Here is a 16,291-nt window from a genome sequence, read left to right as displayed (position 1 = left end):
AGAAAGAAAAAGGCCCATTACAACACCCGTGGAACATGAAGTTGCGAAAAACCCAATTACGGATAAATTATTGTACAGCTGAAAAATTATTTTCTTATTGACAGTACTGTTGTACAATTTAAATTCACATAGTGAGCTACAACCCCCTCAGTATAATGCGTATCTATATCTGTTATACTAAAGATTTTTTTTCTTTGAAATATGATGATTGCTTTGTGTTTTTAATCTTGTTCATATGTGCCCCAGGCCTGTTCACATGTGCCCCCAATAGGGGCACATGTGAACAATTGAAGTCATTTTTCTAAAATATTATAAAGTAAAGAAATATTTTATTGAAAAATCTCAAAAAATTCCACAAGACAAAGAAAATACTGTTTAAACATATGGACTTTTTTACTATGAAAAATTGATGATATTTTTCGGAAAGTGAAGAAATAAAAAAATTTGTTCACATGTGCCCCCCTCTCCCCTACATATAGAATCAAAATTACATGAATGTTGATACATTATTGGCTATGATTATTGTTTCAATATTGTAGTATCAATTTCAAATCAAAGAAATTAATTTTTAAATTTAATTTTATTTATAAATTTTACTCACACATCTTTTCTTATTTATTTAATTTTACTTACTTATTTATTTATTTGTATTTTTAAATTCGTTCATATATTTTTAATTTTTTTTTGGTTGTGACGTTTGTTACCCAAAATATAAAGTTTAAATGCAGAATTTAATGAATGGCTGTCATGTTCTCTTAAAAATAACAGTACATAAAAAAATAAGTCTTTAGATTTTCGATGACTATAACAAAAAGAAAAGTTATTTTCTCAGAATGGTATTTTCCATCACTAATCCAGACAAATAACATATTAATTAGCTAGAATGTCCCTCTATTAAGGAATCCCTTTTCAAATATTTCTTATTCATCAGACTTACACGCATTCTCTATAAATGTGAACATTTCCATAAGCCATCATTATGTAAATTAGGGATTTTGAACATCATTTGTCAGCCTTCGAATTTCGCTTAAGCCTTTTGCAGATGGAACTGGAGAAAATTAATGGTAAATACTTGAAAAAAATAAATAGATAGATAGATAAAACGAAATATAACGAAAAGTTTAATATGCTATGATGTAATGGATGATTTTAGAAAGGAGTGTCGGTCTGTATTTTTTTTTTTTTTTTACTTTTACATTAATTTTTAAAGATAATATACTCTAAAGAATAAGGAAAATTTATTCGAATTTTATAGTTTCGTCTGATTTTCTGTTAGATATCATCTTTATTTTTGTGAGAATTATTGCTGTTCAAATTATCAAAAATTTTAATTTTGTACTTTTTCAATGAGCTCTTATGTAAGGGTGCTTTGGTCAAATAGGCACAAATATGTAGGATTAAACTAAATTACATTAGTAAAAAACTATAGAGTAAAAGATAATCACTAAAACAATATTTAGTTAAATGGTTTTTGGAAATATTCTTTTTATTATGTTATTAATATTTTACTTTAAAACATTCAACAAATTCCACTTACATATTTGCAAATACAACATGATATTTAAAGTTAAATTTTCATAATTTATTTATTTTTTAATGGGCTCTTATAAAATTAAAAGGTATTGTTGATCAAATGATTAAACAGCACTGCATTAGAAAAGCTGCAAAATTTTATCTCTAAAATAAATTCACTCTTTTATTTGAAGGATGTTTCGAAGTACCCTATTCCTTATATTCATAATATTTAGAAGCAAGCTCGTGCAAAGAATATTTTATGATTCCATTGCAATAAGGAAAAAAAATTGTATTTTGTAAAAAATATTTTTGATTCTCTAAAACTATAACAAAATATGCTGTAACTAAATCAAGTTCTTAAATTTCAGTAAAAAAGAGTTTTCTCTGCTTTTATGGAAGAAAGTGCATAAATTTTTGATAGTGTGAAAAATAGAATAAAATAATTTAAAGAATATTTGTCACTTGTAACATACAAATTTAATGAAGATCTCATATTTACTATTCTCATTTCATCAATTAAAAGAAAAATTTTAAACGATTTCTCTTTGAACGGAGCTTATAAATAGTTCAGTTCTCTTTTGAGTTATAGTTTCAGCTTTTTAAACGGCTCTGAAAAACAAAACATAAAATATAAACTGAAATTCTGAGTTATGTAGTAGATTTTGAATTCATTATTCAAAAAAAAAAAAAAAAAAAAAATTTCTTTCGAATTTTTAAATTTTATCTTCAAATTTCAGCATTCTATAACGTAAATATTAAACTTTCCTAATGAAGAAAAAGGTCTAAAATTAAAGTAACTATTTTTACTTCCAAAAAAGATACATTTCTGTAACGTATAGAACGTGGTGACGTATTCAAGAGTAAAATAGTTATTTTTCATAATTTATAAATTAATAATTTTGTGATATAAACAAAAAAATAATTTTTTTTTTATCCAACCTGTATTAAGAAATTCCGCCTGTTTTTCGATTCCCTTCCTTTCAATATAAAATTTAAAAAAAGAAAAAGAAACCTTCTTTTATTCTTTTTTTCTTGTTTGTATAAAATAATAAAATTATTAAAGAAATTCCATACATTTTTAAAAAAGAATTTAATAATGGCTAATTAGAATTTTTTCAGCTGTTTACTGAATTAGATCAGAAATCACATCAAACAGACACGTGTTAGAATCATAATTAAAACAAAGAAATTAGGAAAATTACCTTATAAGTGAACTAAGATAAATTTATCTCTACAAAAACAGTAGTAAAATGTTATCAGAAATTAAGTCTTTGCATTCTCCTGGTGCTTCCATCTTGTGATGATTTTATACATTAATATGTACTTGATAAAAATTTTAAAAAGTAAGATTTTCTGGATGCGATAGCTCAGAATTGCGAAGTTAAAATTCATAGTGTCTAAAATCAGTGCACTTTTGTTTCGTAATTAATAAGATATTTTTTCTTGTATCAGATTATATTTCCTCAGAATTTCTTTACTGTTGAAGTTTTTGCTATTTTAAATCTTTATAAAGCAGGGAAAAGTTAAAATCCTCATATAGGTTTATTTAAATATCAATTTAAACTAAGTAATTATTCAAAATATTCTAAAACTTTTTTTTCTTCATAGGGCGTAATTGTTTTTAACCATATTTTTTATTTATTTTTTAAATCTAATATACTATTATTTATTTAGATAACTTTCAATAGCTAGGAAAAAAGGAAGCTATCATTCTATAACATTTGAACAAAAAAGTCTGTAAAAAGGAAACTTACATTTTAAAATTTTGTTAGAAAAATATTTGTTTCAAATTTTAAGTTTAGTATTTCATCTTTTAATATCTGTGCGGTGTTTCTATTTAATTTTCTTAAAACAATATTAAGCTATATATTGCGGTTACGAATATACCGGGATGTTTTGGCGCAGGTATTGATATATCGAAATCTACCCATTGTATTTTGTTATAAAAGATAGCACATTTTTAAAAAACATTTTCAAATTAAATAATTGAGTTTCAAATAAATATTTAATGCTTAATACTTTTAAATTAAGTGTTTTCAATGTAAAGTTTAATTTTTTTTCTCACATTCACAATTCAATTTTGACAAATTATTAACTGTCGCTGATCATTTTATCAAATCTTTCAAAAAAACATTTAAAGATTATTCTGTTTATTGCTCAGAAAAATAGTTGCAACCAAACAAAAACTTGCAATTCAAGGAATAAAAACTTTAAACTGCATGAAATAACTGCAAAGTCTTGGAGAAAAAATTTAAATAAAAATAATAAATAAAATAAAAGCCCATAGTCCAGCTGTTGCTTTTTGGAATAAAGATTATTTTATTTAATAACAAATATGCGTGTTTAACTTGTATTTTACCAAAAGATTATCGAGATGTTTATATTAAACAATGGGGGTAAGAATATGATGCTTTTATAATTGAATGAAGTTTATTTTATAGTGTATTTTGTTTTTAAAAAAATAATTATTTTATGAAATAATAATGTTTGTCATGATTTTTCTAATACTTAATTACTGCAGTGTGAAATTTATTCTGGAGTGTCGTAATAAATATTCAGAATTTTAGAAAATGGGGGTCGGAAGATATGATATGTGCATTAATAAAACTTATATATAATAAGATATAATGTTGGAATTTTTTTTTATAGTTGTGCTTAAGTGTTAAGAAAACAGATATATTTAAAATTTCGTTACTTTTAATTTTTAAATATATAGGAAAAAAATTTATTACACAGCTAATTTTTATCCTGATGATGTGCCCTAACTCCTGTAGAAGTTTCTCGCAACATTTATGAAACCCTCTGTTATGTGTAATGTTTTTCAAACTTGTACATTTTGACAAGAAATACACTAAAAATGTCATTAAAAAAACCAGCTTGGAAAGAGAAATCAATTGCGTAAGCAATACGAAGGTGTATATAAGCTCTGTTAAAAAATCTGATTCAACAGAAAACAAAATAAAATCTGTTCTCCGATGTTATTGTATATCCGATGTCCAATGATGACAATTAAAAAACTATAATACAAAGCTTTAACGATAGGAAAGCCATTAAGGTTAATACTCTCCAGGTAAAATGAGAATCTTAAATCCATACTTTATCGTATCAGTATCACTAATGAAGTGAATCTTTAGCAGAAACAAATACACTTTTTATAAATAAAAAAAGGAAGTGTTCATAAAGCTTAAAAACTAGCCAGAACTATAACAATCACTACCTTAAGTATTGCAATCACTAATCATAACTATTATATCTGTAATACAGATTCGAGGCTCAGTTGAGAGAATACGTGCAGGAAAATGTTTTTGTTTTAATTTTATTTCATATCCGTCGTGTAACAGCCGACCCAATTTTGAGTTAGCGACCAGCAATGTTCAACTCCGTAACCTTATAATTTTGAACCTAATCCATAAGACAAGGGAACTCCTAAATCAAGTATTGGGACAGACATGATCGCTACTTGGAGAGAAAAACAGCGGAAACCTCACATCGTTAGCCTAACGGCAAAGGCTAACCATGGGAGGTAACCCATGATCCGTCTACCACTGAGTTTGCACTGTAGTTGATGCCATAGAGTTGATATAGTAGGTAGAGGAACCAAGTCCGCTTTATTCCTTCCGAAAAGACACGCCACAGATAGCAAGCAAAGAGTTACAATCACGTGATGGAAAGAGTGCAATACTTGGCGCAGTATTACAAATGTTGGCGCACTAAGTTTTTAAACAGCTTTATTTCGATATTACAGATGCGCAAATAATCGGAGTATTTGAAAGACAAGTTTTTAAACAGCTTTATTTCGATATTACCGATGCGCAAATAATCGGAGCATTTGAAAGAGAGAAAAAAAATATTTTCGTTAATCATATTTCTTTAATATTATTAAATGGGTTTTTAAAACATGAGGAGTTTTTTTTCTCTTAACAAATAATTTTTAATTAAAGTACTGCCTTTATTTAAAAAAATTCAGTAGTTCTCGTCTGTACCCTTAACACTATTCCTTAAAATTTATTCATTATATAAAAATAAAAAATGATATTCTGCATCACTTATATTTATTACTATATTCAGAAATTTTTTTAAAAATGTTTTTATTGCAAAGACCTATTTAAAAAAAAAAAATTACTAATATGTATTGTAATAACTATTGTTATTTTTTTTAAAAAAAATAATAACTTCGATACAAAAATCAGGATTTTTTTTAAATCTACCAGGGCTTAAAATGTGAATTTGAAAATGTTGCCCTTCTTTTTTAATGAAACACAAGTTCGTTTAAAAAATTAATTTAATCTTTACGTTTTAAAAGTTTTATCACTGTTAGATAAAACAAATTGTAAAATTAAACAGATTGTCTGAAAAAAGTTCGATGCTTAGAAATAACGTTAATGTTGCAACACTTTTATCATTTTTATTTATGCTCACCAAGAGAATGCTCGAGAGGTAATATCAAATTTCGGGGAAAATAAAACCCGTTTTTAGTAGAACAGATTAGTTAGAAAACATATTTTTGATTAAATTTAATTACGTTTAGAATTTTATTTATATATTGAATACATTAAATTATTTATACAATAAAGATTATTTACATTATTAATTTAGAATTTTGACTTTTTTTTTTTTCCTGACACTTAAAATAGATATTTTCAAAAATAAACTGCTGTTGCATTTTAACTTAATACTCAACAATTTGTCTAAATATGAAATAAAATATTTATTCTAATATAAAAGTTTTCAGCTCCGAATAGAGAAAAATATAAGATTAAAAGCATTAAACTAATCAAAGAAAATAATAAAAGAGTTTAATTAGAAATTTTACTTTGTATTTCATGTACAATCTAATTCCATAAATTACTAGGAAGTTTAAATTGTACACACAAAGAGACTAGTAGAAAAGCTTTCGAAATTTAAACAAAAAGTACTTAAATAAAAGAGAAAGCAATTAGAATTTTTACTTTGTACTAAATGTAGATTGAAACTAATGACGAACTTATAATTAAAATATCTTACTTTTATTTGTGATAGAAATTGCAATTTATGCAACTTTTTATGAGGTAAATTTATGCAACTATTATAGGTCAATGTATATTTAATAATTTTTATGCAGAAAACCAGTATCTTAAAAAGTAGCAGTTAAAAATATTTTACTTTACAAATAAAAGAACCATAATCATTTTATGGACATTAAGAAAATTACAATGCCCATCCATAAAAAATGTAATTTTCTTAAAAATAGTAAGTGCATTTAAAACTATATCTTTTAGCCAGCTGCAAATTAAATATATACAATCTAGATAAAGGTAAAAACAGTTGAAATTTTACAAGAGAGGTTCACGATGCTAAATCTTTGCACCACAGCCAGCTGTTAGCCTTGGCCGTCTGAGCAGTTTATTCCATACCAATGCATTACATGCGCTAATTTACTGCACTAATTTACTCCTATACAACTTATCCACTTCTATGTTATGTTTTCTAAATTTGTTGCACTAAATCAAACTAATTCTACGCTTTAATATACTAGTAAAATAAAGTATTTCCAATAAAGCAACTATTTTTAAATAAAAAGAAGATAAACAAGTACTTAATGATTATATTAAATATACCTTAATTTATTTTCTAAATAGTACATAATTTGTATTCATTTTATGTATAGTAACAGAATTATATAATTTTATTAAAAATTAACACTAAAACTACTATACACTATTTTATATTTAAATACTAAAAATATTTCATAGAATTTAATTATTCATCAAACATATAAGAATATACAAATAATTTGGTTTTTAAGCATTCCTATGTAATTTAAAAAAACACAACTTCTTATGTACCATATTTTTTATTTAAATATATATATTTAAAGGAAACATTTTAGAACAAGATAAATATTGGGTTTTAGTAATCAAGAGGTAAAGATATACAAAATCTTCAGAATATACAGAAATGATATCGACATTTAAAGAGAACTAAAACAAAACCGAAAGTTTACTCAACTGTTCCTTGGCGCTAAAGTATCTCGCCAAGGAAGCCAACAAAGCTTTGCAGCTATTTCAGCTAAAAATAGAATATATATTGAAATATACTTAAACATTATAAGTTTAAAGTTTAAGAAACAATAAAAACTTATGTTAAATGCAAAAAAAGTGAGCAAAAACGAGCGTAATTGATTATTAAAGCAAATAAAATACGATTATCAGAGCATGACTGAGTATCGGAAAAATTTTAAAATCAATTTTAAAATAGAAAAAGTGAAAAAAAATGTCGCCCTTTCTTGTAAAAAGCTATCGGACAGTCCCTAGAAAACTTCTCCGTGCAGCAAAATGCTCAGAACTTTTGTACCATTCTTATTTCTGAATTAAAAAGACAGACAGTTAATTGCATCAGAGGATCACAATGCTAAACGAATGGACGGGAATCGAAGCGGTCTCAGTGAGCGGCAAGTTTGGGCTACAGTCACGTGACTTTATCTTGTCCACGGGTCGGGGGTTATTCTTCTCTCTCTACCCAGTATTTCAACTCTATGGTTGATGCAAGCCGGGTGCGGAATTTGTATCTCCCAGTCATGGTTGGGGGACGAGCAACCGCTATCCCCTTAGCAACCGCTGCTCATCATGAAAATGTTTGTAAATATTTAGAGTGCAAATTCACATGAACGCTTCTCAATGAGGCGTCTTCCAGTAAAAGTTGGTGAGCTCCATATAAATCACTGAATTTTCATAATATACAATAATCAATTAAAGGTTTAGAAAAAATTAAACATTACTCTATTTGCTTTTGATAAATGACAGTTAAGTTTAATCTGCACGTCAAGTACACAAAAACAGAACACCTTACTAACTTTTGATCTGGTAATCGGATTTTCAATTATATAGAAATTTTTTGTACACCAGTCTTATCTTAAATATACCAACTAGTTTGTGCAGACCCCGGTTGCAAAAACCCTTCATCACGGCAACGGGCTCTGCAGATTATTTAAGAATCTGTAGATTATTTATAATCTGAATTTTCATTTTACTGCTAAAAAGCAAAGAAATAAATGGCTGAAATTTTTTAAAACATCTCTCAACGTGTTTTTAATAAAAATAAAAAGGCTGAAATGAGAAAAAACCTATTCTTTCTCTGTTACTTGATCACAGACTTAGCTGAATAGGATTTTTCTGTATTTTTTCCTTCCATTTTGCATAAAATCTAAATTTAAAATTTTTAAAAACGTTAAGCTTTTATGCATAAGGATTTTATATTTTCAAATTTTTCGACATATAAGTTAGTTTAAGCTAAATTTTTGCAGTAATAATTTCTCTCTCTGTAATCTCTGTCTGTTGATGTCGTAGACCAATACCGATTTACGAAGAAAGTACTGCAGATTCACTCCGTAAATTCTGCATAAGGTGTGAAGGCAGTATTTGAAATTACGAATCTAAACCTGAAGACGTACATTCTTGGAATAAACACTTTTTTCTTTGGATTTTTGCGAAAATAATAAAGGGAGAAAGATCCGTAATCTGAAACATATGGTCTTAGTAATTTTTCCAATAATTTATTAAGTGAATGTGTGAAAGACAAACAATGCAGTTTTAATAATAGTTACTATAAGAATAATAGAATTAAATATCGAAACTTGGAATAGCTTATTTTCTTACATAGCTAAGAAAACTCAAAAAACGAAACTTAAGAAGCAAAATATTGCTATTGCAATATCATAAGACTTCAATAGTTTATCTGAAATAATATTACTCCATATGTCACCATAGAGCTAATAGTTGTGAAGAAAAGCCTTTTCTCTATATAAAATGTCTCACCAATCGTCATCGCGAATTTCATATCTCGTAAGTTATTCGATAAAATAGAGTATGCCTCGAAATTATCTCTGCTTGATGCGAATCTCCACGATTCTTTCCTGACAAGCTCTTTCACTTTTTTACCCTCCTCCGCGATGCGAGAACCAATCAAAGTAAATTTGCTAAACAAGTAGGCGATGATAAATAAGTTCCATCCAAGATATACCATAACAACTGCAGATTTGAACGCGCTCTCCTTTGATAAGAACGCACTGATGCTGAGAAACACCAACGAAATGAAAACAGTATACAGCATCAATGCTCCAAGATTCAACGCACGGTCTGCAGATCTGACAAGTTGCAACATGTCATTGGTTGCTCGTATCTCTCTTACTAGGGAACTGCTGCCCACAGTCGCCATTTGCAATCGCTTTTTCAGTCCATTGGCGAAAGCGTTGAGAATGTCCCCTAAAGATTTGTAGATGTTTTGGCAAAGAAAATACACAAAGCAACATGTAGCTCCTCCTAGCAGAAATGGTAGCATGATACAAACTGTTGTTACGATTGTTACCATGTCACTAGAAGGTGAAGTAATTCCTAAGAATGTTTCTAAAGATGACCTGTAATTATAATATTCTTGGTGAAATAGAACAAGTGCGACGCAGAATAAAAGGACGACTACGTAGCCAACCATACCTGCAACAATAATTTTATACGAAACGAACATTTGTATGTTGAAGGACTGTGACACGATGTGGATTTTTCTCAAAGTGTCCCGTATTTCGCTCCTCTTGAAAGAAAATATAAATCGACTCAGAAGACCAGAGGTTATTGCTGTATCCATAGCCAACCGCAATTGAATGGATGGTACGAATTTGTGAATTAAATAGAAACTGATTATAGAACAGACGAAGTTAACGATATTCAACAAATACTTCCAAAATGGAATAGCATAACTTTGTACTTTTCCATGCTTGTCTCTCGAAGAATTCAATGGCATTCCAAGTATCGCAGCTATCATACATACAATATCAATAATACTTTTACTTGGTCTTGCCGCCATGATTGTATAAAACTTGGTCATTCTGCGTGGTTGGCAATGAAATGTCCTGGTGCGACTACGTTTACCATTAGGAAATGTTCGGAGACTTATGCTTGGAACTTATTATTAAATCAACAGTCAGATTTGATAAATAATTTATAACAGTAATGTGAAAATCAAAATTTTGACTACACTAATATTTTATTCATTGTTCTCCAGAAAAAAAGTTATAGTTTTTTTTTTTTAAAGAGTAAATAATTCATTGCTCTTTCAAGAGATTGATTTACCTGAAATCCAACTTTCCGATACTATCTAAATTCTTGTTAATATTTATTTTGCTTCATATGTTTGTTTTTTTTCCTGTCAAAAAGATAATCTATTACACGATTTTACATGCTCTTTCTGTTTAATGAATAATAGAAATTTAATAAAAAACTTTTAATTAGATTACTATTTTATTAAAGAGATGAATACCTTTGCACTATTATATATATATATATATATATATATATATATATATATATATATATATATATATATATATATATATATATATATATATATATATATATATATATATATATATATATATATATTAGAAACGCAAAAATATTCGCCATACTATTTAGGGGATAGAGCGTTCGCCTTCAAATGATGTGAACCGGGGTTCTATCCCAGCGATGGCTGGTCGATACGAATTCCGCATCCGTCTTGCACCGACCACAGTGCTGACGAGAAATATCCTCAGTGGTAGACGGATCATGGGTTAGAGCTCCCTTGCCGTCAGACTAACCGTGTTCAACGACGGCTGTTCAACGACGGTTATAAAAGAAATCGAATAAAGTAAAGCCTCCGGGGGAAGGAGAAAATGTAATAAATAAAAACATTTTGATTATTTTAGCTTCATTCACTGTGTTGGTATGAACCTTTCAATTTTGTGCATAATTTCGTATAGTGTTGTTCAGTTCAAATAATATATTGCCAGTTTAGTTTTTTCACCCAATATGAAGGATATGTATTCAACTAGTCTATATATATAAAAGTGAATGTGTGTCTGTCTGTCCTCTATAGACTCCTAAACCATCCGACAGAAAGCTATGAAACTTGGCATACAGATAGTTCAAAGCACGAGGAAGGTTTCTGTCGACATTAGAACATTCTGCGATAAACCGTTCCAGCGATATCAGTGAAAGTCGAAATGGAATTTTCTGATTGGTTAAAAGCTAGCCATTGTTTTAAATTTTGCTATAAACGATTCAGTTTTCAAATATCTTGAAGATAACAACAGTGATATTTTCTATCTTATAACTCTATTCATTTAGAAAAGTAAATTAAAGTAAATTGCATATACTTTAATTTTTAATTCGCACGTTTCTTTATGTCAGGTGAACACAAGCAAGTAAAATCAACGAGAATAGATTTCTTAATTGTTGGTCGTATCACGGATTCAGTACTGTGAAAACTGTTTAATAAATATAAAGACAAAAGCAAATTTCATTCAAATTGCACGTTTTCAGAAATATTTATATTTATTACGTAATTTTAGGTTAGCACAATTAAATATACTTTTCGAAGATTTCAGTGCTGTGACAGTTGTCATTTGAAAACTATTAGTTTGTTTGTTTTTTTATGCAAAGTTTTCGAATTCATCCATTTTATTTCTTTCATTTATAAAATTGATTTTTGTTTTAAATCTTATAATTTTCATATTTCTTATTCATCTCATTTTTATTGCTCTTTTTATTATTTAAAATATGTATGTGATATTTCGATTTAGCAAATTTGCGACCACTGTCAACTTTTACATTTCTTTTTCTTTGTCAGAAAGAATATTTGCAAAAATATGCCGCCTAAGCAAATCGCTCTTAGTCGGTCGACATCTCAAGCGCGCAAAAAGAGTGAAAACTACCCGTGTTTCAGAAACATCGGGGCAACGGGAAAAAGACTTGAAACTAATCGAGAACAGAATGCTTTTGCCCGTTCCTTAGAAACGTCTGAGCAACAGGAAAGAAGACTGTCAACAAATCAACTACGAACTACACAAGCCCGTTCGTCGGAAACATCAGAGCAACGGGAAGCAAGAATGAAAACCGACCGAGAACGCATTTCGCTATTCAGACGCTGCCAATACTCTGATTTGAATTTCAGTGCATTTCACTATGATCCGACAACAAACTATAGTCTTCCCCCAAGTGTCATCATCGGAGAAATATATCAATTATGTATGTTTTGTAATGCTCTCAAATTTAAAAATGAAACAGCTGAAATTTGCTGTTCTAGAGGCATACTGAAACTACAAGATTTTACGTCGCGTGCCGAGACATTATCAACCTTCGTATCAGGTCAAACAAACCAATCGAAACATTTTTTGGCGCATATACGCCGGTACAATTCGTGTTTCTAAATTACTTTATTCGGTGCTACACGTATCGTGAACGAGAATTACATCCCAACATTCAAAGTGTAAGGCCAAATTTATCATCGTGCAGGATCACTTCTTTCAATGCCTAACGCAGATCATAAATTTCTACAAATTTATTTCATGGATAACACAAATGATCAAGTCAATCAACGTTGTCAGGTAAACAATGGCACTAAACGAAAAATTGTTACCGTATTACAAAAATTTTTCGATCAACATAATCAGTTAATTAGGCTGTTCACAATTGCCCTTGACTAAATGTCATCCGATATTTACAAAGTTGTTATTAGAGCTGAAAAAACACCTGTAGGCCACCACAAAGAAAAATACAATGCGCCAACATTGGATGAAGTGGCTATTGTTATAGTTGGCGAAGAATTTACCTCCCGCGATACAGTTCTTCATCGCAGAAATCGTGACGTTCAAAGAGTTCTCAGAAACTTATCGATCATATGATGCATTGCAATATCTTATTTTATTTTGGTGAGGAGAGGAGGGATATTATTTTAACATAAAATTAAGAAGTCCGCAAACAGGCGAGAAAACCAATAAGAAAGCAAGTGCAATAAGTTTTTATGCATATAGATTAATGATTGCCAAAACGCTGATAATCATACTTTAAAATGTCGACAATTTGTTCATTAATACATTATCGATATGTATGCGAAAATTGAAACTGAACGCCTACTGTATATTAAATTAAATCAAACCAAATTACGTTCAGAAGAATGCATTCATTTACGGGATGCAATAATTAATGATGGTAACGTTAATCCTAATGATGTGGGGAAAATGATTAGATTGCCGACTACATTTGCAGGGAGAAAAACTTGGACTCCCTGCAAATGCAGTATTCATACATGTCTGAGTATTCATACATGTGCCTTGGACTCCAAGGCACATGTAAGAATACTCACAGGATGCAATGACATATGTTCTCGCATATGGGCTCCTAGATTTATTTATTACATTTACGTGCAATTCTGCTTGGGTTGAAATTAGAGATATTTTGTTACCAGGACAATCATCATCGGATCGTCATGATATTATAGCACGTGTGTTCAAACAAAAATGATAATCTTTACTTGATTTCATTGTGAAGCGTCATGTTTTTAGAGAGACACGGTGTTGGGTGTACTCTATTGAATGGCAAAAACGAGGATTGCCTCAGGCACACATTCTAATTTGGCTTATTGAAAAAAAACCACCTTGCCAAACTGATCAGATATCAGCAGAAATTCTTGATGTCACCATAGATCCAGTCTTATTTCAGATCATTGTCCAAAATATGTTTCATGCTCCGTGTGCATCACCATACATGTCTGTTTGAAAATGCACTAATGATATCCTAGAGAATTAACTGCTGAGACTATCACTGGTTTTTTTCACCATTAAATAAAATTTGCATTTCAAATCATAATCGCAAATGTCATTTACACACTTAAATACAAAATTCAAACTCAAATTGAAAGCGTTGCAACGCACGCAGGGTACAGCTAGTAATAAATAAAGACAAATGTATTCATTCTTTAAATTTTTTGGTTAATTTGACCAATAGAGGCATTGAGTATATTTAATGAAACAAACTATATATATATATATATATATATATATATATAGTTTGTTTTATTAAATATACTATACTAATTGTATATATATATATATATATATATATATATATATATATATATATATATATATATATATATATATATATATATATATATATATATATATATATATATACAATTTAAGATACATAATAATAATGAAAATTTACGAGGGAAAATATAAAATACGTAATTTATTAATTTATTACATAATACATAATCTTCATCTGACTTGTCTTTACTTTCTTTTCATTTTTCTTTGGGTAGTCGGGACATGGTTGTTTGCGGTAATTTACCTCAACCCGCAGAAACTGCTCCCGCACTGACTACATGGTAATGCCCCCCTGATAAAGCTGTCATTTATGTCAGTGCCTAACTAATTTCTTTAATTTCTATTTTAGTGTTTTTCCCTTTTGATTTTTAGGATGTCATTTGCTGTAACTGCTTTTCGGTTTAATATATATATATATATATATATATATATATAATAACCAAAAGAGATTTTAACGTACTTTAAAGATCAATTTCGCAGTTTTTGAATTTAACTGATCAGTGTCTTAAATTGTTTTCCTGTCTATGTTATTAACAATAAATAATATCGAAAACAAAATTTTCATCGTCAATGTTTGATTTACTATTGATTCTTTCACCGTGATTCAAACGGGATCATAATTTATTGTTTCGATCGATGATTTTCAATTGAATGAATATATTAGGCACAAAAAGAGAAGATTTTAATAACATTAATATCTCAACAATAATTTCTTTAAAACACGCGAAATAGCTAATATAATAGTCTAAAATAGTAACGTAATAGTAATAATAACTAATAGCCCTTTCAAAGTTCTGCTAATGTTAAATACTACTACTTTCTGTTGATTATTTTCCGTCTCATGAAATAAACTATTAAACATTAAGAAATTTAATTTTTAGATTTTTAATACTGTTAAAAAATCAATTAAGCCTTTTTTTAATCATATTATAGCTTTTATTGTGATTTGGAAAATAATGTACAATACACGCTACCAAAGATTTCTAATTTATGTAAGAATAAAAAGATCATATGGAAAATAATAATTATCAAGAGTGAAAAAATATATGGATTCAATATTAAAAAGGAAAGTTTGTTTTAAATCATAAATAGGTTTTAAGTCACTCAGTTCGTTCTTTTGGAAATAAATATTTTCGATTAGAATTACTAGTATTCAATAGCTTCTTTTGTTGTGACTAATCTGCACACCAACTGCTGGTGATTTCAGAACCTGCAATTTCTTTAGCTACTTTTTTATCAGTATACGCAATCGAAACCATGCATCAACTTTTGAAGTCATTTAAAATAATTTTTATTATTTCAAGTATTCTGGGCATTCCCTTTAAAAATAACAGAAGGAAAAAAAACGTGAGACATTTTCAATTGATTTGGTCTTGTATCATTAATGTATTAGCTGCTGTCGCTCTTGCTGGTGGATTATACACGTTTAGTGTACTAATTAAGTCTTTTCATGTGCGCCTTACAACCGCAGTTCTTAATGTCATCTCAGGTTGCATTATTAGAGTTGTTATGCTCATGAGCAGACAAAAAATATGGAAGCTTTTCAAAGCTATTCATCATCAAACACTCATGACTAAGGGACAAACTAATGTAGGCTACAATCGAATAGTTAGGTCTCTCATCATTTTACACTTCACTTTTATAGTGTTTCTAGAGTTAATTGCTGTCGTTAGATTTTCTTTCGTGTGGAAAGATATTAAAACCTTTATTGCTGAATTACGAGGCAAGATTACAGTTATGAATTTTGCAATATTTTTCCTTTTTGCATGCAATGCAATGACTAGCTGTGTGGCTCTAGCAACAACAAGCTTAGCGGCTATTCTTTGTGATTTACATTACACAGTGTTGGGAGGTATTATTGAAACATTTGGTGAAGAG

This window comes from Parasteatoda tepidariorum, chromosome 10 (genome assembly GCF_982258835.1).
Source record: "Parasteatoda tepidariorum strain Cologne lab strain chromosome 10, Ptep-v5.0, whole genome shotgun sequence".
Lineage (NCBI taxonomy): Eukaryota > Metazoa > Arthropoda > Arachnida > Araneae > Theridiidae > Parasteatoda > Parasteatoda tepidariorum.
This window is presented reverse-complemented; position numbering follows the sequence as displayed.